We start from the raw sequence: 23,780 nt of genomic DNA, 5'->3' as shown, positions 1-23,780 counted from the left end.
TGTCACTGTTCCCAGAGTTCCATCCCCAGCACTGCATAAAACAGATATGGCGGACATACCTGTATGTCCCAGCACTCCAGAGATGGAAGCAGGAAGATCAGAGGTGCCAGGTCATCCTTGGCTACATACTGGGTTTGAGGCCTGTGTAGAACACACATCCCCCACAGGAGCTGGCCTGGCTGTGGGAAGGAGTCTTGCTGTGCTCCCATGGGGCTCTCCTAACCCCAGTTGGTTTTTTGGTTGTTTAATGGTATCAAAATGTAGCTCTAGCAGACCTGAACTCCTAATCCTCCTGGCTTGGTATCCTGAGTGCTGGAATTTACACGCTTTCTCTACTCACATTTGGTAGATGTGGAAACCAAGGATTCAGTAACTCAGATCAAAGCCACCCAGGTAAAAGCAACACTTCGGAGCGCTCAGGTGCCCTACCTAAGTTGCAGTGATCCTGCCCTCAGCACATCTGGGAGCCAGGATGAAAAGAAACAGCCAACTCTGAGCACAGGAAGGCCACTATGGCTTTCTCCTGGCACCAATTAAGAATGGGGCTATCACAGGCAGCATCTGCACCCTGACAGTTCAGCCACATCCTCACCATGTGTGACCAGCACAAGGACATCACTGTCCCAGTCCCTCCATCTATAAATGAGGTCCTAATACTTGGCCATGCCCTGAGGCAGAAGCAGGCAGAGGAGGAACAGGAAGCTGGGTGCTGCCACAAAGGCAATGATGTGGGGAAAGCCAATGGTAAAAACCACCACAAGCAGCACAGACCCTTCTCCTTGGCACCCCTGTGGGGATGCTAGCAGAGCCCTTCTGTGAGGTGAGGCAACACATTCCTAAATCTACTTCCTTCTCCACAGTTACCTGCTTTCTTCAGGGACTGATTCCTCAGCACTGCACTCACACAAGCCTGATGACCCTCAGCCTCTGTCAGGAGAATGACACCTAGAAACAACTAGAAGTCCATGCAAGACAATGACTGGCAGTAATGGACTGGTGAGTCAAGGAATACTGTGTGATCGTGGAAAAGAACGGGGCAGGGGAATTAGGTTATTCCATAGGTGTGGATGTCAATACCCCACTTGCTTGTGTGTGGGTAATGTGCATGTAAATGCTTGTGTGGGTGCACATGTGTACGTGAGCATATGAAATCAAGGCTGATGGCAGTGTCTTCCTCCATCGCCCTTCACCTTATTCTCTGAGGCGGTGTCTCCTGGAAACCCAGAGCTGTGGTTCAGCTAGTCTAGCCAGTCAGCTTACTCTGGATTTCCTGTCTCTGCCTCCCTCCTGATGGAAGCAGGCCACTACACCTACCCAGCTTTTTAGGTGAGTTCTGGCCATCCAATTCAAAACGACCCTTTCAGTAATTGTACAAACAGTCAGTAATTGTACAAACAGCCAGAAAGGGCCCCTGTACTCCAGGGGCTTAGGGCAAAAATATTGGAATTTCCAGACTAGCCTGGGTTTACATAGAAACAGCCTGTCAAAAAAAAAATCAGGGTGGGGGTCGGGCTGGAGAGGTGGCTCAGCAGTTAAAGAGCACTGGCTACTCTTGCAAAGGACCCAGGTTTGATTCCTAGCACCCACAAAAAGTGTCACTAGTTCCAGCGGAACCCAGCACACTCTACTGGTCTCCTCAGACACAGGCATGCATGTGGTATACATACATATATGTAGGCAAAAACTCATACACATAAAAATAAGACAAATAAATCTTGTTTGTTTTTGTTTTTTGAAATCGTTTCTCTGTGTAATCCTGGCTGTCCTCGAACTCAGAGAGTGCTGGGATTAAAGGCGTGGGCCACCACTGCCCAGCTTAATCTTTTTTTAAAAAAAAAAAAAAAAGAAACAAACGAGGCTGTGCAGGCTCGTTTTATATCAGCACTCAGGAAGCAGAGGCAGGAGGATCTCTGTGAGTTTAAGGCCAGTGGTCTACACAGTAAGTTCCAGGCCCAACAAGATGATATAGTGAGACCCTGCCCTCGCAACAAAAAGGAAAGAAAAATGAGTCAAAGATGAGTAAGGAAATAGAAAATATTTAGAGTGAATACTACCAAGAAACACCAAGGTGGGAAAGACTTGTGCCCAGATCCACCTGGCAACAGTAAGGCCCACACTCTCCGGGGGTTTTGTCTGTCTACTTTTCCTCCCTTTCCTTCATGGTGGGCTAGAACTCAGGGCCTCTTCTTGCTAAACTAGTGCTGTCCCACTCAGCCACCTTCCCAACCCTCGAGTGCACACAGCACAGTTTCCCTGCCGTGTTCAGCCCTAGCAAAGACTGGAAGGGAGGGATGCATGTTCCCCAACTTCAGCAGAAACCTAAGTCAGAACGGAATGGGGGAAGTACCAATATATGTGGACACCAGCCATCGTGTGCCTGCAGTCTGTAGAGGGAGACCCAGTAATTAAAAGCAAACTGCAGCCGGGCGGTGGTGGCGCACGCCTTTAATCCCAGCACTCGGGAGGCAGAGCCAGGCGGATCTCTGTGAGTTCGAGGCCAGCCTGGTCTCCAAAGCGAGTTCCAGGAAAGGCGAAAAGCTACACAGAGAAACCCTGTCTCGAAAAACCAAAAAAAAAAAAAAAAAATAAAATAAAAGCAAACTGCTGGGAGGTGGTGGCCCACGCCTTTAATCCCAAAGACAGAGGCAGGTGAATCTCTGAGTTCGAGGCCAGCCTGGTCTACAGAGCCAGTTCCAGGACAGCCAGGGCTCCACAGAGAAACCCTGTCTTGGTGTGGGTGGGAGGTGGGGCAAACAAACCAAAGTCTCAAGGACTGGGGTTCCATTGGTAGACTGCTCCCTGGGATACAGAAGCCCTTTCATCCCCAGTACCACATAAACCAAGCATGGTGGTGCAGACCTGGCATCTCAGTACTGGGGAGGCAGACATAGGAGAAGCAGGAGTTCAGATCTGCTACACAGTGAAGTTGAGGCCAACTTGTTTAAAAACAATGTGGGGGGAGGAGAGGGAAAGGAAAGAACCAAGACTTCCGGTTTGCGGGGGGACCAAAAATACTAGTATTTGGAATAAATGTAGGGAGATCACGACTAACCAAACAATAAATAGAAAGGATGGGGGGCTGTCGAGATGGCTCAGCAGGAAAAGGTGCTTGCTGTTCGAGCCTGAAGACCCGAGTTCCATCCCCAGAACCATGTAAAGATGGAGAGAGCTGACTCCAAAGTTGCCCTCTGACCTCCAAGTGCATCTCTCTCTCTCTCTCTCTCTCTCTCTCTCTCTCTCTCTCACACACACACACACACACACACACACACACACACACACAAATTAATATTTGTAAAGATTTTTTTATTTTTGAGACAGGCCCTGGCTAGCCTAGAATCTACTATGTTGACCAGGCTCATCTTGAACTCACAGAGATCCACCTGCCTCTGCCTCCTGAGTGCTAGAATAAAAGGTCTGCACCATCACACCCAGCTAAGATTTGTTTATTTTTACTTTATGTGCATGAGTGTTTGCTTGCATATATATATATGCACCATATGTATGCAGTGCCCTCAGAAACCGGCTGAGGGCATCAGATCTCCTGGAACTGGAGTTACAAAGGATTGTGAGCCGAGGATATGGTGCTGGGAATTGAACCCAGTCAAACAACAACAACTGCTGTTAACCACAGAGCCATCTCTCCAGTCCATGAAAAACTATTTTTAAAAGACTATGGAAGAAACAGTAAAACCTTGGAGGAATTGGAAAAAAAAAATTTTTAGAAAGGATCTGGCTGAAAGTGGTGAAATCTCTAGAGACTTAAAAGAATAAAGGATCTGCATTAGTGTTCAAAAACGTTCCCCAAAAGACAGCCCAGAGCCAACATCTTCATGGTGAATTCTAAGAAACACTGAAAAGGGAACGAACACTGACTCTTCAAAGACTCTTCCAAGGAAGGAGGAGGAACACTTCTGAGCTCATTCTGCAAGGCCAGCACTCTGCTGCTCAGGAAGTCAGACAGGAGCAGCAGAAAGCTCCCCTCCTCCTTGAAGCTGGGAGCGTAAATGAAGGTTCAGCAATGTTGCCCTGACACATTACGGGCTACTGCTACTTGCTGCCCTTGGTGGGCCAGCAGAACTAGACCTCAGACCTGTTGCTGAAGATACCACACCCTGACGAATAGCAGGTATCAGAAGGTGCTGAGAGCAGGGTGATGGTGGTGCACGCCTTTAATTCTAGCATTCTGGAGGCAGAGGCAGGTGGATCTCTGTGAGTTCAAGACCAGCTTGGGCTACAGAGTGAGTTCCAGGACAGACAGGACTACACAGAGCAACACTGTCTCAAAACAAAACAAAAACAAACAAACAAACAAAACAACAGAACCACAGTATGGTTCTGGACTGGAGAGATGGCTCAATGGTTAAGAACACTGGCTGCTCTTCCAGAGGATCTGGGTTCAATTCCCAGCACCCACATGGCAACTCAAAACTGTCTGCAACCCCAGTTCTAGGGGATCTGGCTCACAAGGACATACATGCAGGCAAAACAGCAATGCACATAAATAAAAATCAACAAATCTTACAAAATAAAATGTGCTGAGAAACTCATCAATGTCCTGCCCACAAGCTACACTAACAACCTGTCTGAAAAGATATACCCATTGGTGCAGCAATGGTATCAGGGTTATTGTTCACACCTGGCTCTGTAAAGCTTGTGGCTAGAGAGGTCCAGGCTTTGGGAGATAACTTCCTACAGGTTTTTGTTGTTTTCTTAACAGGGTCTCTATGTGGCCTGGCTGTCCTGGAACTGGCATTGTAGATCGGGCTGGCCTTGAACTCAGAGGCCTCCCACCTTTGTCTCTCGAGTGCTGGGATTAAAGGCGTGGACGGACAGACAGCCTGGCAGAACCTACTGCTACTGTTTAACTGTCAAACAGGCTTCTGAAACGCTTAAGTCTATAAGTACCGAGCAGTGCTGCTCTCGGCCTCCATCAGAGAAGCCTGCCTCTGCAGTAGTGGGCAGCTCATATAGGACAGCTGTATCAGTGCCTCCAAAGTACAAGAGACATCTGAAAGCGGAACAGAAAGATGTTAAGAAGCCAGGCATGTGCCTCTAATTCCAGCACTGAGTAGGCAGAGGCAGGTATATCTTTGTGAGTCTGAGGCCTATGTAGAGAGTTCCAGAACAGCCAAGGGTACATAGAGAGACTCTGCTTCAAAAATACAAAAACAAGCCTGGTGTGGTAGTGTGTGCCTTTAATCTGATCTACAGAGGAAGTTCCAGGACAGTCAGGACTACACAGAGAAACCCTGCCTTGAAAAACTAAAAAGTAAATAAATACATAACAAATAAAATAAAGATTTTAAGAGCCAGAGGGTGAAGAGTGCTGAGAAGTAGTGTCTTCTGGACAGGGTGGAGCTGTAGTTACTGGCTCAACTCCTGCACAGGAGTCAGCCTGCCAACATCTCATTATGCATGGAGGAGGGGACTCAGGAGGCTCCACCCCTCATTGAGGGACTACAGGCAGTGAAACGGTTCTGGGAGGCAGTATTATACGAAGTAAATAACCCCCCCCCCATACACACACACACACACACACACACACACACACACACACACACACACACACACACACACACACTCATGCCTTTGCAAGCAACCATAGCTAAACAAGACTAGTGGGAGGGACTTGAAAAGGGTATCAGTGGGAGGGGAAGAGTGAGGGTAAAGGGAAGCAAAAAAGACTGCCTCCTCCTTTTTTCTTCCAGGAGACAGGGTCTCCCTACATACCTCTGGCTGTCCTATAGCTCATTATGAAGACCAAGCTGTCCTTGAACTCATAAAGATCTGCCTCCCTCTGCCTCTGGAGTGATGTGATGGTATTAGAGGCATGCACCACTGTGTCCAGCTCTTAGCTACTTTTCTATTGCCATGAGACAAAAACACCATGAGAAAGGTGCATGTATGGGGCTGGAGAGATGGCTCAGAGGTTAAGAGTTCTGGCTACTCATCCAGAGGACCCAGGTTCAATTCCCAGCACCCACATGGCAGCTCCAACTGTGTGTAACTCGAGTTCTAGAGGATCTGACACCCTCACACAAACATACATGCAGGCAAAACACTAATGCACATAAAATAAAACCAAATAAATTATTTTTAAAAAAGGGAGAATTTAATCTGGGGCTCATGGTACCAGAGGTACCAGAGTCCATGATCATCATGGTGGGAACATGGCAGCCAGCAGGTAGCCAGAGCACTGGATTAGTACATCTGATCTACTACAAGCAAGAGGCAGAGAGAACCAACTGGGAATGGTGTTTAGAGCAAGAGGGCAGATACACAAGTTAGTTTAACAGAAGTTATACTTTATTATGCTGACAGTTATCACTCAAAATTCACATTCTAAATTCCTAATCCTAAGCCTGTCTCCCTAAGGTTGTTCCCTTGTGTGACATATCTTAGCTTAAGGTCAAGTCCAGCGTCTTACAAGAGTCTCTGATTTGAGGATCAGAGTCCTCGGGGGACTCTGCAGCCTCAGGACAGATCAAGGTGGTGTCTCCCCAGACGTGCAGAGCGGAGCATTGCTCTTGGTCTCTGCTTACACAGTCCAGAGAGTGCCATGGGGTTCTAGGACTGTGCCTGGTTATCTAGAGTGAGTGATGTCACTGGGTTCTGGTTACCAGGTACAGCCTTGGGTGTAGTGAGTTTCCTAACTAAGCTATTTTTACATGTCTAAGAGGCATTTTTACTATGCTCATTACAGCCAGTGACCCTTACTTCTTACAACAAAGCCACACCTCCCAATCCTTCCCAAATAATTCCACCAACTGAGGACTAAGTATTTAAAAATATGAGCTAATGGGTCCATTCTCATTCAAACACCACAACAACCAAGCATTCAGTATATACACAAATGAAATTCTGAAGAATTTTTTTAAAAAGCATCACAAGAAAACAAAGATGAAGTTGGACACAGAAGTCCTCCCCTGTAATATCAGTGCTCAGGAGGCTGAGGCAGGGCAATCACAAGTTTGTGGCTAACCGGGGCTACACAGCCAGAATTTACCTCAAAGACAAAACATGGGAACAAAGGGTCTATTTTTCCTTAGAGATGTGGCCACTGTTCGGCTGCCCTGTTCCAATGGATGGCCTCTCACACCCACGCACGGCATTAAAGAATGAAGACGTGAAATGTGGAGGGAATGTGGTACAGTGTTTCAGGGATGTTAGAGGGAGTAGCCGTGAATACAACCAAAACATGTTGTATAGCCCGACATGGTATCACAAACCTTTAATTCCAGCTCTGGGAAGGAGGCAAAGGCAGGAGGAATCTGTGAGTATGAGGTCAGCCTGGTCCACATATTGAATTTCAAACCAACAGGGCCACGCATTGAGACTCTGTCTCAAATAAATAAATAAATGAATAAATAAATAAAAGAATGAAAGAATGAATGAATGAATAAGTAAATATTTGAAGGCTGGCACTGTGGCTCAGTTTGTAGAGTGCTTGCCTGGAATGCAAGAAGCCCTAGGTTCCATTCCCAGCACCAGATAAAATAGGGTGCAGTGGTGATACTTGTTGCCCCAGCACTGGAGTTAGAGACCAGGCTGGACTGTATGATGAGATCCTGTCTCAAAAACCAAAAAGGAGGAGGAGGAGGAGGAGGAGGAGGAGGAGGAAGAGGAGGAGGAGGAAGAGGAGGAGGAGGAGGAGGAGGAGGAGGAGGAGGAGGAGGAGGAGGAGGAGGCGGCGGCGGCGGCGGCGGCGGCGGCGGCGGCGGCGGCGGCGGCGGCGGCGCACGCCTCTAATCCCAGCGCTTGGGAGGCAGAGGCAGGCAGACCTGAGTTCCAGGCCAGCCCAGTCTACAGAGATACAGAGGGAGTTCCAGGCCAGCCAAGGCTACACAGAGAAACCCTGTCTCAAACAACAACAACCCAAAAACAAAACAATAAAGAGGGCTGAAGCTCAGTGTGGGAGTACTTACCTAACACGCATGAGGTCAGTCTCTAGCTCTAAACAAACAAACAAACAAACACACGTCCTAGAGCTTGGTCTGGCATGGAGGAATGGTGGACTCCTGAGACCTAACATCAGGAGAGAAGCCCGCACACCACTCCTAGGAGTTCAGACCAACACACCAGAGACATTTTGCACCTTTGTCTACTGCAGCAGCTGCAGTAGCTTGGTTATGAGATGAGCCTAGGAGCCCCCCTCCCCCCACCCCTGCACAGGGGGATGGTGACACGCTATGCACACACACAGGAATACAGCACCTGCAATGCTGGAGGTGGCTGGAGCTCACCGAGAACTGGGTAATCCTATCTCAGAAGGAGAAATTATCTACGTTTCTCTTATCTGTGGCTCCTACTTTTTTTGAGACAGGGTCTCACACCATAGCCCAGGTTGAACTCTGGCTATGCTCCTGCCTCAGTGGCCCTGCCCCAGCACTGTATTTTGTCTGCAAGGCAGAACCACTCATTCTCTTGTAAGTGCGTGGGGGGATGGGAGAGTTGCTTTCAGCCTCTGGCTTAACTCTTTCTGGAAAGTGTGTCACAGGCCTTGTGATCCATTGGTTTTAAATGGCTCCTGGGGTTTTTTGTGGATTCAGACTGTGAAACCATTTCCATTAATTTCAGGACATTTTAATCTTCCCCAAGCCAAGTACTCACCCCGCTGATCCCCCCAACCTCCCCCCCCCCCCCCCCAAGCACTAGTCTACTTTCTGTTTCTGGGAACTAGCCTGCTCTGACTGTTCTTCCGAGTGGATTCACATGACTTTTGTGCCTAGCTTCTCATGTCTTTGTTTCTGTTACATTTTTTGGTGGGTTTTTGTTGTTGGTCTTCACTGTACACGACACTGTGTTCTGGGAGGGCATTTTCATGTGTGTAGTGGATGCTGATCATATATCTCCTATTAGCCGTCACTCCTCTAAACGTGCATTGGTTTGTGTTTTCATGCCATACACACATACATGGTTTTATGTCTCTATAAACTCTAGGACCATGGCGGTGCTGGTGGTGAGCGGCAGAACGCTTGCCTAACACATGGGAGAGAGCCCTGGGTTCCATCCTCAGCACCCCATAAAGCAGATGTGCTTGGTGCTGGCTCATCCTAGCACTGGGGAAGTAGAGGCAGGAAGATCAGAAGTTTAAGGCCAGCCTCCTGTAGGTCTGAGGTCTGTCTGGGCAACATGAGACCCTGTCCCCAAAAACCCCACTGCTGCCAACACAAACAGCCTCGGCCTGCCCATCCTCATTCGCTGGCCCTGAAGTCTTGTCCAGCTGTGATCCCGCTGTGAGCTAAAGTCCTCACCTCCTTTTGCTGTGTGTGGCTGCAGTGTCTCACTGTGATCCAGCTACACAAAGCACTAAGCATGTTGGTTTGATCCAACTGGGTGGGGCCCAGGTGACAGTGTGGCAGAGTACACCTGCCTCCTCTGCTGAGTGACTCTTGACTGGTGACTAAAGCCAAAGTGATGTCAAGTGACACAGGGAGATGGGCCAGGCTCCTGAAAGGCAGGGCACACCCAGGAAGAGGAACCTCCGGTCAAACAAACAGGCAGGCCAAACACAGGCTGTCTAAGTGCTTCCAAAAGGAATTACAGTGGACAGAGTGACAAGTGGTGACACAGCAGCAGAGTGTCCAGGGAAGCCCCGGGGGAGGGGACATTTGCATGGAAGCCTGCAGGAGGCAGGAAGTGAGCTGCAGAGCCACCTCAGGGGTCAGCAGTGGTCAGGGGAGAGCAGATAGCATGTCAAAGATCCTGAGATGGGCTGTTCCGGCTGAGGAGCATCAAAGCCCAGTGGGGCTGGAATAAAATAAAGGAAGGGACTATGAGATGGCTCAGCAGGCAAAGGTGCTTGCTGCCAAGTCTGAAGACCTGACTTCAATATCTGGGACCCACACAGGGGGAGAGAACCAACTCCTACAAGTTGTCCTCTGACCACCACTACCACCAACACACACACACACACACACACACACACACACACACACACACACACACACACACCCCTACCTCAAGTTTTTATGACTGGATGTGGTGGCTCACACCTTTAAACCCTACACTTGCAAGATGGGGGCGTGTGGATCTCTGTGAGGAGTTTGAGGCCAGCCTGGTCTACATAGCAAGCTCCAGAACAGCCAGGGCTACCTGTCTCACAACTATACAAAACAACAACAAAAGAGTTTTAAGATAAATAGGGACTTGGAAGAAGAGTTGGAGTCCCAGCACCCAGCTGGTGGCTCACAACCACCTGTAACTCTAGCTTCAGGAAGATGCAACACTGGTTCTGTGGGCATCTGCACTCTTGAGCATATAAGCACACAGGAGTAATAAAAATAAAAATAAATAAGCCAGGCACAGTGTTGCAAACACTTTACTTTAATCCCAGCACTCAACACTGTCTGTGAGCTCAAAGCCAGCTTGGTCTACACAGTGAGTTCCAGGACAACCAGAGCTATACACTAAGGCCTCATCTCAAAATAAAGTAAAATAAATGACCTTGAAAGAATTAATAACTATGGGAGATTCTGGGCAGAGGGAAATTATTCAGTTAGCTCCTTGTATCTGTAGCTTCCATTTTTGCAGACTCAATCAACTACTTGAAAAAATACAATTACATCTGTAGTGAACAAGTACTGATGTTTTCTGAGTGGCTATTTCCTAAGCAATACACTTAGGCCATTTCCAGCATTCCTGGGACCAGCACTGGAGCACAGGCCTGCACCACCACATGCCCCAGGGTTTGAGGCAGGCTCCTTCTATGGGGGTGGGGTAGTCAACTGGACAAGAGGGAGGCAGCAGGCAGTGAGAAGCCTAGACAGCTGATGGACAACGCAGCACTCAAAACTAACAGGAGGCTGAGGTGCACAGACAAGAGAACCCCAGATCAGGGGTTACCTGGCCTGTCCTACACAGCACTGAACAGGAGATCCACTCTCAAGGAGGTGGAAGGCCAGAACCAACACCTGGGAGTAGCCTCTGACACCGACATTCACAAACATGTGCACACGTAAACATAAAGATGAATAAAGTGAAACCATGCCCCTGCTGAGCTCACAGTTGTCAAGGGCTTGCCTGGCACACACAGAGTCCTGAGGTCTGTCCTCAGCATCACACAAACTAGCATGGGATGCAAGCTTTTCATCCTAGCACTTGGGAGGAAGAGGCAGGAGGACTAGGAGTCCAGGGTCATCCTCAGGTACACAGTGAGCCTGATGGCACAGTATACTGCTTCAACCAATCAAAACAAACACCAAGTAACAGGGCTTTATAAACAGAAACAGTATTTTTTATTTCCTTTTTTTGTGGGGGAGGTGGGGGGAGGGTGGTGTGTGTGTGTGTGTGTGTGCGCGTGTGCGCGTGTGCGTGTGCGTGTGCGTGCGCACACTAAAGATGGAATTCTGGTCTATACTAGGTCTGACTAGGACTCCATCATTGAGCAATAGCCTTAGCCTTTTATTTTGTTTAGTGTTTGGTAGAAATCCACAACACAGCTGGGGGTGGAGGCCCACAGTTTCAATCCCAGCACTCGGAGGCTGACATTGAGGCTAGCTAGCCTGGTCTACAGACTAAATTCCAAAACAGCCAGAGTTGCTTAGTGAGATCTTGACTAAAATAAATATCTCTGTGAGTTTAAGGCCAGCCTGGTCTACAGGTGACTTCCAGGACAGCCAGGGCTACACAGAGAAACAAAATGGACTGTAAAGTGGGCACCTCAAGCTGACCCCAGCACGCACCCAACTGAGCAGAAGTGGCTCCAGCTCCGGGTCAGTGTGAGCAGCAAAGTCCGACTCTCAGAACAACCAAGAGAAACACACACACACAGTCAGTATTTAAAGGACCTAGAGCATCCAAAACAATTGAGAAAAAGAACAAAGAGTGCTCACAGGGCCTCATTTCAACACTGAGCTGAGAGCTGCAGTCATATAAACAGATGTGGCTTGGGCAGATGTGGGAACCACTGGGCAGTGCTCCAGCAGCATCTATAAAAGACCATGGCCATCTGACAAAGGCCATCCAATGCAACAGAAAACTGAACACCAAAAACAACTCTCAACTTACATTTTACACAAAACTGCAATAGACAGCTAGGAGATGTGCTTCAACAGCAGAGTGCCTACCTAGAATACCCCAATGAAGGCTGGAGATGTGGCTCAGTACTGAACCCCTGCCTACAATAGTTTCCCTTTATTCCCTAAGCAGGGGCTGGAAAACTGACTCAGCAGAAGGGCACTTGCCTGGAATCTACCAGTGAGAAATTAGGGGTATTATTTAATGGTAGAATGCCCGCCTAGAATCCCCACCAATGAGGTGCTGAGGGCGTGACTCAGTGGTAGACACCCTGGTCTAGAATTGCCCCCTCACCCCTGTGAGGGGTTGGGAGCCGGTTCAGTGGTAAAGGCCTTGCCTAGCTTGTATGAGGACATGAGTTGCATCCCCAGCCCCGAGTAAACTCTAAATGAAGGCTGAGGAGATGGCTCGGCAGGCAAAGCACTTACCCTGCAACCTTGAGAGCCAAAGTCCAGAACCCCAGGACCAACCTCAACTCCACGCAGATGTGTTCCCTGCCTGCAATCCCAGTGTTTGTAGGGGAGAGACAGGAGATCCCTGGAACACACACAGGCTAGACAAATGAGCAGATTTGGACAAGCCGTGTTTAAGTGAAAGACTCTTCCACAGTTCTTAGGGAGACACTTGACATCAATCTCTGGCATCCACACATACACACAAACTCACACACACACACACGATACTTACAAAGGATAGAATATGGAAAAACAAAAACAGTGACTTTCAAGTAGGGAAATGTGACAGATGCCATGCTCAACAGGAGACCATGTAACATGTCCCTGGTAACATGTCTTGCTGGCTGACACCATGAACCTCTAGAGGATGGATAAAGGGGACATAAATAATTTTCTTACCCAAAATGAAGGAACTCACAGTCAACTGTGAGAAAAACCTAGATAAGCCGGAATAAGTTACTGTTGCTCATGCTCCTTCAAAACCCAAGGTCATGAGAAACTAGGAGAACCTGAGAGCCTAGAGATCCAAGAAGTGAGGCAGCTGGACATGTGATCCTGCCGTCAGAAGAGTGACAGGGTGATGGCAGCCATCTGACAGGTGGCTTCCATCAACAGTGACAGTGATAGTCTTAACAGAGTCTGCAGTAGGGAGAGGCAAGGCAGACACAAGCAACCTGTTCTATAATTTTATTTTGTTTTGTTTTTCAAGACAGAGTTTCTCTGTGTAGCTTTGGTGCCTTTCTGGAATTCACTCTGTAGCCCAGGCTGGCCTTGAACTGACAGAGATCCGCCTGCCTCTGCCTCCCATGTGCTGGGATTAAAGGCGTGCACCACCATTGCCTGACCCAGTTCTATACATTTTTTTTGTTTGATTTGGGTTTTTTTGTTTGTTTGTTTTGTTTTGTTTTGAGACAGGGTCTCTTTATGTAGCCCTGACTGTCCTAGAACTTGCTCTGTAGACCAGGATGGCCTCATAGAAATGAACTCATAGAAACCACCTGCCTCTACCTCCTGAGTGCTGGGATTAAAGGCATGCACCACCACGGCCCAACTTTTAAATTACATTTTATTGATCTGTTTGTTTGGAGGCAGGATTGCCATGGCCAACGTTGTCAGAGGACAATTTGGTTGTCTGTTCTCTTCTTCCACTATAGAGGTCCCAGGGTCCAACTTAGATCGTCAGTTGCTTAGGCAACAAGCATCCTTACCCACTGAACAGCCTGGCCAGCCCCTCTCTGACCCATCTTTATAACTCTTCTGTAACCAGGTGGCACATACCTTTACTCAGCACTTGAGAAGCAGAGGCTGGCAGACCTCCTGAGTTTAGAGCCAACCTGGTCTTCAGACAGCCAGGGCTACACAGGGAAACCCGTTTCTAACATCCTAAATAAATAAATAACTTCTGTAAACTTAAAGTTGAATAGGTGACTCAGTGGTAGAGCCCCCAGGAGCAATCCCCTGTACCATAAAATTATTTCAAGTCCAGTGTGATGGCACATGTAAATAATCTCAGTGCTCAGGACGATCAGGAGTCCAGGCCACCCTAGGCTACAAAGAAAAATCTTGTTTCACCAAACCAGGCTTGGGGGTGCATGAAGCCCTGGGTTCCATCCCCAGCACCACATAAGGCAGGAATTGTGGTCCATGCCTGTCATCTTAGCACTTAGAAGATGAAGGCAGGATCAGAAGTGTGAGGCTAGCCTGGATTATATGAAACTCACTCTCTCACACACACACAATTTATCTAGGAATGATTGTGGTGGTAGAGTGGGGGGGAAGGGGGGAGGGGGGTAGGACTGGTGACATGTCATGTCTGTCATCTCATCATAGGGAGGTGAAGGCAGGAAGCACAGAAGAGCAAGCCCAGCCTCAGCTACGTACTTAACTTAGTTTGAGGTCAGCAATGATGACATGAGACCTTCTCAAGAAAACTTTAAAAAAAAAAGTTTAAGATTCAGTTTTCATGCCAGGACAAAGCCCAGGTAAGGCCCTCCCTAGAAAACAACCTACCCCAACTCCTCAACAGCCTGTGCTAAGCAGTGTCCCCTGAAAGTGCCACCAAGGCAGAGGCTGCATGAGCCGGACTTCGGCTTGGTCGAGCGGCTGGTCAGCATTGCAAACGATGGCAATGGGAACCTAACCACAGGCAGGCCGAGTGAGTGGGGTCCAGGCACAGGCCACCAGCTCCTGGTCTGGCTTTCTGCTGGGTTTCATCCAGTAGCCACAAGCATCTTAGCAAGCATGCATTCCCACTCAGCACAGTGGCACACACCTAGAGTGCCAGCACTGTCGGTGGAAGCAGAGGGACCAGGAGTTCAAGGCCAGCCTCACCACTGGCAGGTTCCCTGCTGTTGGGGCAACTAGGGCAGGCATTCTAGCCCAGAAAGCTACCATCCTCTACAACAGTAGTTCTAGAACGGGGATTTGGGGTTCGAAAAACCCTTTCACAGGGGTTGCATATCAGATATTTACATTATTATTCATAACAGTAGCAAAATTACAGTCATGAGGCAGCAACGAAATAACTTTATGGTTGGGGCACCACAGCATGACGAACTGTACTAAAGGGTCGCGCACTAGGAAGGGCGAGAACCACGGCTCTAGAAAGACCTCATCTGTAAGTCCAGAAGACAGAAGCCCCACAGCCAGGACAGACAGCTGTGTACTGAGGCTACCTCTGGGGCTTTCGGTGGGGCTGGTCTGGCTGTGCCAGGGTGTATCACCCAGCAAGCAGTGTCACACCAGCTAGGACAATGCCTGCCTGCTCTAGAGCCCTGGAAGTCTTTGGGAAAATGTGTTTGGGACAGTCTCTGGGTGTCGCCTTCTTCAGCAGGGAGTGGGGGTGTTCCTAGATCGCCTGATGGCCTTGCTTCCACTGTGGACCACAGTCGGGATGAGGACAGTGGAGGGCCCAGGTGGAGTGACAGCGCCTGAAGTCCCAGCACTCAGAGGCTAAGGCAAGAGGACTGCAGGTCTGAAACCAGCCTGAGCTGCAAACAAAACTCTATCAAGAAAACAAATGATAGAGGCTGAGGAGATGGCTCCATGGATAAAGCACTTCCTCCGCAAACATGAGGTCAATTCCCAAAACGAGAGAAAAACCTGGGCTTGGTGATATATGCCTATAATCCTTCTTCTGGAGGAGGGGGAAACACAAAGACAATGAAACCAGGTTCAGTGTGAGACTCTGTCTCAAAAATAATAATTAAGGGCCTGAAAAGATGGCTCAGCAGCTAAGAACACAGACTGCTCTTCAAGAGGGCCAGGGTTCAGTTCCCAGTAAGCACATGGTGGATCACAACCTGTCACTCCAACTCTAGGGGATCCAATGTCCTCTTGTCTCCTTAGATACCAGACATGCACACAAAACACACACAGATAAAATACTCATACACATAAAATAAACAAATAAGCCAGGCATGGTGGTGCACACCTTTAATCCCAGTGCTAGGGAGGCAGAGGCAGGTGGATCTCTGTGAGTTCGAGGTCAGCCTGGTCTACAGAGTGAATTCCAGAACAACCAGGACTGTTTGTTACACAGAGAGACCCTGACTCAAAAAAAATATATATAAAATAAAAAAATAAATAAATAAATAGGGGGTTGGTTGGGGTTTAGCTCAGCAGTAGAGCCAGACTTTATCCCAGGCTCAGAAGGAAGGCTGGAAAATCCTTCTGTTAGGGAGGTCTATAGGCAAGCAAGCCTCAGGGTAAGACCCATGAGAGAAGGCCAAGAAGAGGCTAATCTCTAAACACAGCATTCATGATGGTTCTTTGCCAAGGAATCCACACTGGTGAGTGGGATCACATGCAGGGCTGCAGACGGTGGATAACAGCCCATGGAGGGCTCTACTGTCTCTCAATAATAGCAGTCATCTCTGCTCCCCAGCAGAGATGGCCCCAGGCCACCTCCACTCCGTAACATGCTGGGGTGGTCAGGAGGTTCCAAGCTCCAGTTGGAAACTACCATGGAAAGATTTCTAACAGTTGCCCCCGGCTAGAAAGCTAGCTGTGGACTCAGGGTAAGCACTTGCTACCCAAGAATGAGGACCATAGTTTGGATCCCCAGAACACACATAAACGCTAAACAGGTATGGCGGCCGGCTCGTAACCCCAACCTAAAAAGACGAGACAATGTTGGTTCTCAGAGCACACTGGCTAGCCAGACTAGCCATATCAGAGAGCTCTAGATTTGACTGAGAGGAGATTTCTAATATCAACCTCAGGCCTCCACGTGCACTCATACTCACAATACCACAGAAAAAGTAACAGAAAGTTGGTTTTATGGGCTTTTTCATTGTTATACTGTTTTGTTTTCCTTTGGTTTGTTTGGATTTTTTTTTTTTTTTTTTTTTTTGGTAATCCTCCAGCCTCAGCCTTTCAGGTGCTGGGATTACAGGAGTGAGCTAGCACACTCAGTCTGGAAAATTAGCTAAGCAATAAAAGCAGAGTGATCCGAGCTCCAGAAAATCCAGGGTGGAGATAAGGGATCAGCCCAGGAACAGCATGCACACTCCACTATCAAAGACAGACTCCAAACAGACACTGGCTCTCACATGAAGCTGGCAGAAGGGCAGGGCCTGTCACTGGTTCCCACTCTACTCATGTAATCACAAATGGACAGGCAGTGTCCTGAGTCCCATGTGTGCCAGGCTATGCCAAATCTGCATCAGGCAATCAGCTAACCAGATTGGGGGGAGGGGGGTGACTCTGTACCTGCTGCCCCCTCCCACCAGTCTCCAGTTCAACTGAGGGGCATCCACATGACAATGGGCACTCAAACCAATCTCTTACTTCTGATTCAGTGTTATCTACCACCACACTTCTCCTTCTTGGTTCACTGACTTGCTCACCCATCTTCTGTATAGCTAGGTCTAGGTCCCCATCCAGTCTCCAGCACCTGACCCGATTTAAGGCCTGACAGTTAGACACACACCTGACAACTTCACAGGAGTCTGACCTCCATGATAAACTTACTCTCCCTCTCTAATCTCAGCTTCCCCATCTGTAAATGAGGGCAGTAAAAAAGCAGCAACTGTCCTCCAAAGGCTGTGGAAACCATGGAATCCTACATCAGAGTGAGACTTCAGCAGGGCTGGGCTGGGGCTCAGCTGGTGGACCGCTTCAATTGCTTTGCATGCAGCAAGCCCTGGATTCCATCTCAGCAAGGAACCAACCAGTGATACACACACCCGGACTTCCAGCACACACGGATACCGGAAGATTAGGAGTTCAACCTCAGCTGCTTAGGAAATTCCAGGCCAGCCTGGGCTAAAAGAGACCCTGTCTCAAAAGAAACAAGAGACGGTATGAGGAAGTGACTGAGGAGTCATGGGCACCTACTGCTCTTGCAGAGGATCAGGGTTTAATTCCCAGTACCACATGGCAGTTCACAACTGTCTACAACTCCAGTTCCAAAGGACCCAATGCCCTCTCGCCTTCAAAGGAACTGTACATGTGTGGTGCACATACACATTTACACACGTACACACACATATACATAAAAATATAACAAAGCAGGTCTTTTCTTTTTCTTCCCCTCGAAACAGGGTTCCTCTGTGTAGCCCAGGCTGTTCCGGAACTCTCTCTGTAGACCAGGCTGGCCTGGAACTCAAGAGATCCACCTGCCTCTGCCTCCCAAGCCACTAGTACCTGGCTTCAATGTAGGTCTTAAAATGCTCACCTAGCCTCTGGCTGAAGCTGAGGATGACCTCACAGGAATCCCACATACACCTAGGTGCAGGAGTCTTTCTTAGTGTGTCACCTGGCTCAGGAGGCATGACAATGTCCTCCATTTGCTCAGTGTGCAGAGAGGCTGTGTTAAGCAGCTCATTACTGACTGTATTTTCTCCGAAAGCGTTGACACTTTAATACGGGCCTAATTACAGCCAGCACTTGGCCCCGCCCCTGTAAATTAGGGTTCAGCGGATGCCCACGTTTCTCCCAGCAACCGAGGAGCCTGTCATTTCGGCATTTGTATTCAAACCCGACACAGCCTAGACCAGCTGCAGCTCTGCGCAGCTCCAAGTGTGAGGCGAGGGATGAGGTTCCCTTCAGTGACCAGCCCTTACCCAGCTCTGGAGAATGCTCAACTCAGTCTGGTGTGAGGCTGCAGGCCTGCCGTGGCAGCACTGGTGGGGAGGGACAGAGAGTCACAAGCTTGGGTTGTCTATCAAAGACACTATGTATTAAAACAGAAGAAGAGCTCGTCAGTGGTGGCTCATGCCTTTAATACCAGCACTCAGGAGCCAGAGGTGGCAGGAGAGGGGTTGGGGGGATCCCTGTGAGTTCAAGGCCAGCCTGGTCTACAGATCAAGTTCCAGGAAGGGAGTGGGAGGAACAGAAGAAAAAATGCGGGTGAGATGGTTCAGTGGACAGAGGCATCTCTGCCAAATCTGATGACTTGAGCTGGTGTCCACATGCATAGGAACGTGTGCACATGTACCTGTGCACACAGCTACCAAGGCCTCCTGATCCAAATCTGATGACTTGAGCTGGTATCCACATGCATAGGAACATGTGCACATGTACCTGTGCACACAGCTACCAAGGCCTCCTGATCCAAATCTGATGACTTGAGCTGGTATCCACATGCATAGGAACATGTGCACATGTACCTGTGCACACAGCTACCAAGGCCTCCTGATCCAAATCTGATGACTTGAGCTGGTATCCACATGCATAGGAACATGTGCACATGTACCTGTGCACACAGCTACCAAGGCCTCCTGATCCAAATCTGATGACTTGAGCTGGTGTCCACATGCATAGGAACATGTGCACATGTACCTGTGCACACAGCTACCAAGGCCTCCTGATCCAAGTTTGAAAATAAGACCAGGCCCTAACAGGTGAACAGAATACAGAGAAAACTGCCGATCAGGAGAGCACAGCACCCTCAGCCCACCGAAGCATCCAGTTAAGAAATGGGGCAGTGGGCTGGAGAGATAGCTCAGAGGTTAAGAACACCAACTGTTCTTCCAGAGGTCCTGAGTTCAATTCCCAGCACCCACATGGTGGCTCACAACCATCTGTAATGAGATCTGGCACCTTTTCTGTGTACATAATAAATTAAAAAAAAAAAACTTAAAAAATATTTAAAAAAAAAAAAAGAAAAAAAAGAAATGGGGCAGTGCCTCCAGCCACTTTCCCTCCCTGCCCCCCAGGAAAGAGGTGGCCTGTACCAAGCCACACACCAATTCTTTTTTAAAGCTCATCTCACAGTCTTAGGTCCCCAGCACGCTTGGGGGAGTTTTCAGCTCAGAGCCTTCACACTGGCTATTCCCATATCCAGTCTTCAGGACACCTCTCCCAACTTCTCCCTCCCCATCTCTTCTCCAAAGCCAGGTGTCACCTGACTGCCCTGACAGCAGTCCTCACTCACTGGCTCTGCTCCTCCCCTCTACGCCCCCAGCACTGCTATCACCGGCACCAGGGTTTTTATCTAGTCTCTGCTGGAAGGTTATTTACCTCGAGGCCATATTCCTGGGCACATGGGAACTGTGCTAGCACTGGAAAACACTGTCCTATGGACACTCACTCGGCCTGAGGAAGAGTTGTTGCTACCCCTCCACCCTCAACTTTCTGTTTACTTAGCCAGGGTTTCCCTATCTTCCTGCCTCAGCCTCTTGAGTGCTGGGGTTCCAGGCCTGAGCCTGAAACTCTCTTGTACTTTTTCAGGGAGGCAGGGGTCTCATGTAGCCCAAGTGAGCAGGACTAACTATGCTGCTGAGCAGACCTTTGCCTCCACTTGGGTTTACAAACATGTCTCCGGTGTATGTGATGGTGGGGTGGAATCCAGGACTTCACTCATGCTAAGCAGTCTACCAACTGAGCTACAGCCCTGGGGCTCCCTTTTTGTTTGCCTTTAAAAACAAAACAAAACAAAACAAAAACCACTTCATTTATTTATTCTCTTTGGGTCTGTGTGGATGCACCACACAGGAATTGCTCCTCTGCTTCCACTCAGGAGATCAAACCTGCTTGGTGGCAAACCCTTTACCCACTGAGCCATCTTGCCGGCCTGATCCTAGGTCTTAAAGAGGTGGGATGCAGTCCCTTGCCAAAGGCGTCAGTGACAGGCGCACTAGAGGTGTTCCTCCAGTGCGACAACATGCACCAGCTAAGGGCAGTAGCTGGTGGGTCAAACACTCAGCTGGAATGGCAGCCCCACTTCCTACGGGGATGACTGACTCTGAAAGGCAAGACACTCACAGGAAGGAGCCAGCCTCAGCTTCCCAGGCTAGAACCCCAACTTCCTGGGCTTCTATCCAAAGGAGGAAAAAAAGAAAAATATCCAACCAGCCTCTCTTTGCCAGCCCTTAAGGCTAAACAGCAAAGGTTAGGTAGAGACCAAGCAAGCCCTCCTGAGAGCCACAGCAGCCACAGAGGGCTTGTGCACAAAGCCAAAGGTTTCCAATGCAAAAGCTTCCAAAAGGATAGGAGCAACCCTGGGTAGAGGACCCAGTGAGTTACCCATTAACTCAGTTCACCCCAGGGTCTTGGTTTTACTTATTTTGAACTTCTGGAGCCTTAGCACATGGAAGCAGGCACTCTACCCCTGCCCTGCACTGCCCAAACTACATACAGCTCCCCATCACGTAGAAGAGAAATCTAGGGGCCTGACTGGTTCACCCACAAAGCTCTGGGTTCCATCCCCAGCACTATACAAAGTCAAGCATGATGGTGCACATCGGCAATGCCAGAACTCAGGAGGTGGAGGCAGGAGATCAGGAGTTCTAGGTTGTTACACAGTCATTTCAAAGGCAGCCTAGGATACAGGAGTCGTCGTTTTGCTTTTGTTTTTTTAAACAGGTTGTATGGCCCGGCAGTGGTGGCGCACGCCTTTAATCCCAGCACTCGGGAGGCAGAGCCAGGTGGATCTCTGTGAGTTCAAGGCCAGCCTGGGCTACAAAATGAGCTCCAGGAAAGGCTCCAAAGTTGCACAGAGAAACCCTGTCTCGAAAACAAACAAGGTTGTATGGTGCTGGGGAGCCCAGGCATGAAGCCCGGGTTCAGCCTGGTACCATGTAAAAAGCCAGGTGTCATAATGCACACCTGTCACTCCAGCACTGTGGAGATCCGGACAGGTGAGTCCCTGGAGCGTGCTGGCCAGTCACCCTAGATTAATTAGCAACCCCCAGGTTCTAGTAAGAGACCATGTCTCAGCCGGGCAGTGGTGGCGCACGCCTTTAATCCCAGCACTCGGGAGGCAGAGCCAGGCGGATCTCTGTGAGTTCGAGGCCAGCCTGGTCTCCAAAGCGAGTTCCAGGAAAGGCGCAAAGCTACACAGAGAAACCCTGTCTCGAAAAACTAAAAAAAAAAAAGAGACCATGTCTCAAAAACACCAAGTAGATGGTTCCTGAGGAACCACACCTGAGGCTAACCTCTGACCTCCACATAATCATACTCAGATGTGTGCACAGACAGACACAAAGGAACCTGGGGTCCAGAGAACCCAATTCACTTGACTAAAGACAAAGTCAATCATGGCAGACCTGTGCTTGGGGGCCTCAGGCCTCCACACCATTATCATTACTCTTTAGAACTTTCTGGGTAGTTTCTGGCTCTGTAGAAATCTGGACTTGATGTGAAACTTGTCACACACATTTCAAGTCCTTGGCAGCAAACTGCATGCAGACTCCTACAAGAGGCCGGGCCAACTGTGTCATCCACATGTATACCAACATTCTTCGAAAACTCCACAGCAGCACTGACAAGCAGCAGCCCGAGTTGTCCCCAGGTGCTGAGCAGGCCCAAGCTGTTGACACACTCTATCCTTTGCTCCTGGGTGCCAACCAGATGCCCACTGGACATTCATGAGTAGCAGATGAAGGAAACAGACTCTCAGTTCTGACTCTCTTTAGTCAAATTCACAGCAGGAAATACAGAATAGGACTGAATGGGACCCACAAAAGGACCCCTCTTCGCAGGGCCCTGCAGCCCAGGGGCCTTAAGACATTCCAGAGCAAAAAGAACTTAATGCCCAGGCATGGCAGTACATGCCTATGATCCTAGCACTTGGAAAGTGGAAGCAGGAAAGACTGCTACAATTCTGGGGGCCAACCTGTACCACATGGTGAGTTCCAGGTCGGCCTGGTCTACAGTGTGAGACTGTTTAAAAAAAAAAAAAAAATCCGATTATGTTTGGGATCTAAGGAGCTACGTGGTTCTGAACAGAAGAGGAGGAAGTATGCCCGTGTCTCATGGGTTTCATTGATAAAGCCAGACCTTCAGTTTTGATGCAGAACCTTGCGCCCTGGATTTGTTGTAGAGGAATTTGAGTGTGGACACTGACTTGGCAGAGAGGGGATTTCGTGCGTATTAGACAGGGTTTCTTTTTGTAGCCCTGCTGTCCTGGAACTCACCAGGCTGGCCTCAAACTTGGAGATCCATCTGCCTCTGTCTCCCAAGAGATGTCCCAAGAGATGAGATTAAAGGCATGCAGCACCATCACCCAGCTTGCTTGTGATATGTTTTTCTTTATGTATGACATATTCTGGGAATTAATTATGAAAAACTACCTAATAAACTTATGTGCTCTAAACAACAACAACAACAAAATCCAGGAAGGGTACGCACACCTTTAATCCCAGTACTCAGGAGGCAGAAGCAGGTGGGTCCCTGTGGGTTCAAGGCCAGCCTGGTCTAGAGAGTGAGACTCTATCTAAAAAATTAATAATTAAAAATATACATAAAAATTAATTTAGTACCTAAAAGACAGTCACAGAAAGGTCTCTTTGAATATGAAGCAATCAAAGATAACATAAATGGCAATAATATTTATTATCAGTTTAGTGCTGGGGACCCCCAGGGCCTTATTCACAGTAGGCAAGTGCCTCTCACAGCTTTTTTTTGAGACAAGGTCTAACAATGAAACCCAGGGTGACCACAAATTCAAGAATTGTCCTGCCTCAGACTCCTGAGTGCCTAAGATCACAGGTGCATCTAATTTTGCCTAAATTGACACTGCCAACATTCCAGTCCCTGCATCCTTTCATCAACCAGGGTCTCATTATGTAGCCCTGGCTGCCCTAGAACTCTCTATGTAGAGTAAGCTAGCCTCAAATTCAGTGATGCTCCTGCCTCCACGAAAGACTAGTAACAACAATAACACACAACAGAGGGAGGGTGTAACCAACCCAATGCCAGGGGAGGCAGAGAGAGGTGGATTACTGGAACTCACTGGCCAGCCAGGCTAGCCGATCAGTGAAGTTCAGGCTCAGAGAGAGAGCACGTCTCAAAAATTTAAGATGGAAGGGCAAAGAATGATATGACTCAATGGGTAAAGAGGCTTGCTATCTAAGC

At 48.7% G+C, this 23,780-nt stretch overlaps 1 protein-coding gene across 16 annotated transcripts in view; it reads right to left on the bottom strand.

Moving 5' to 3' along the window:
* Dnm2 (dynamin 2) overlaps positions 1-23,780 on the bottom strand; it is a 91,861-nt gene that overhangs the window by 66,487 nt on the left and 1,594 nt on the right. The gene's annotated exons all lie outside the window — the stretch shown is intronic.

This window comes from Peromyscus californicus, unplaced genomic scaffold, assembly GCF_007827085.1.
Source record: "Peromyscus californicus insignis strain IS unplaced genomic scaffold, ASM782708v3 Scaffold_11__1_contigs__length_118956290, whole genome shotgun sequence".
Classification (NCBI taxonomy): Eukaryota; Metazoa; Chordata; class Mammalia; order Rodentia; family Cricetidae; genus Peromyscus; species Peromyscus californicus.
The sequence above is the reverse complement of the archived record's forward strand: the minus strand, read 5'-3'. Positions and strand labels throughout refer to the sequence as shown.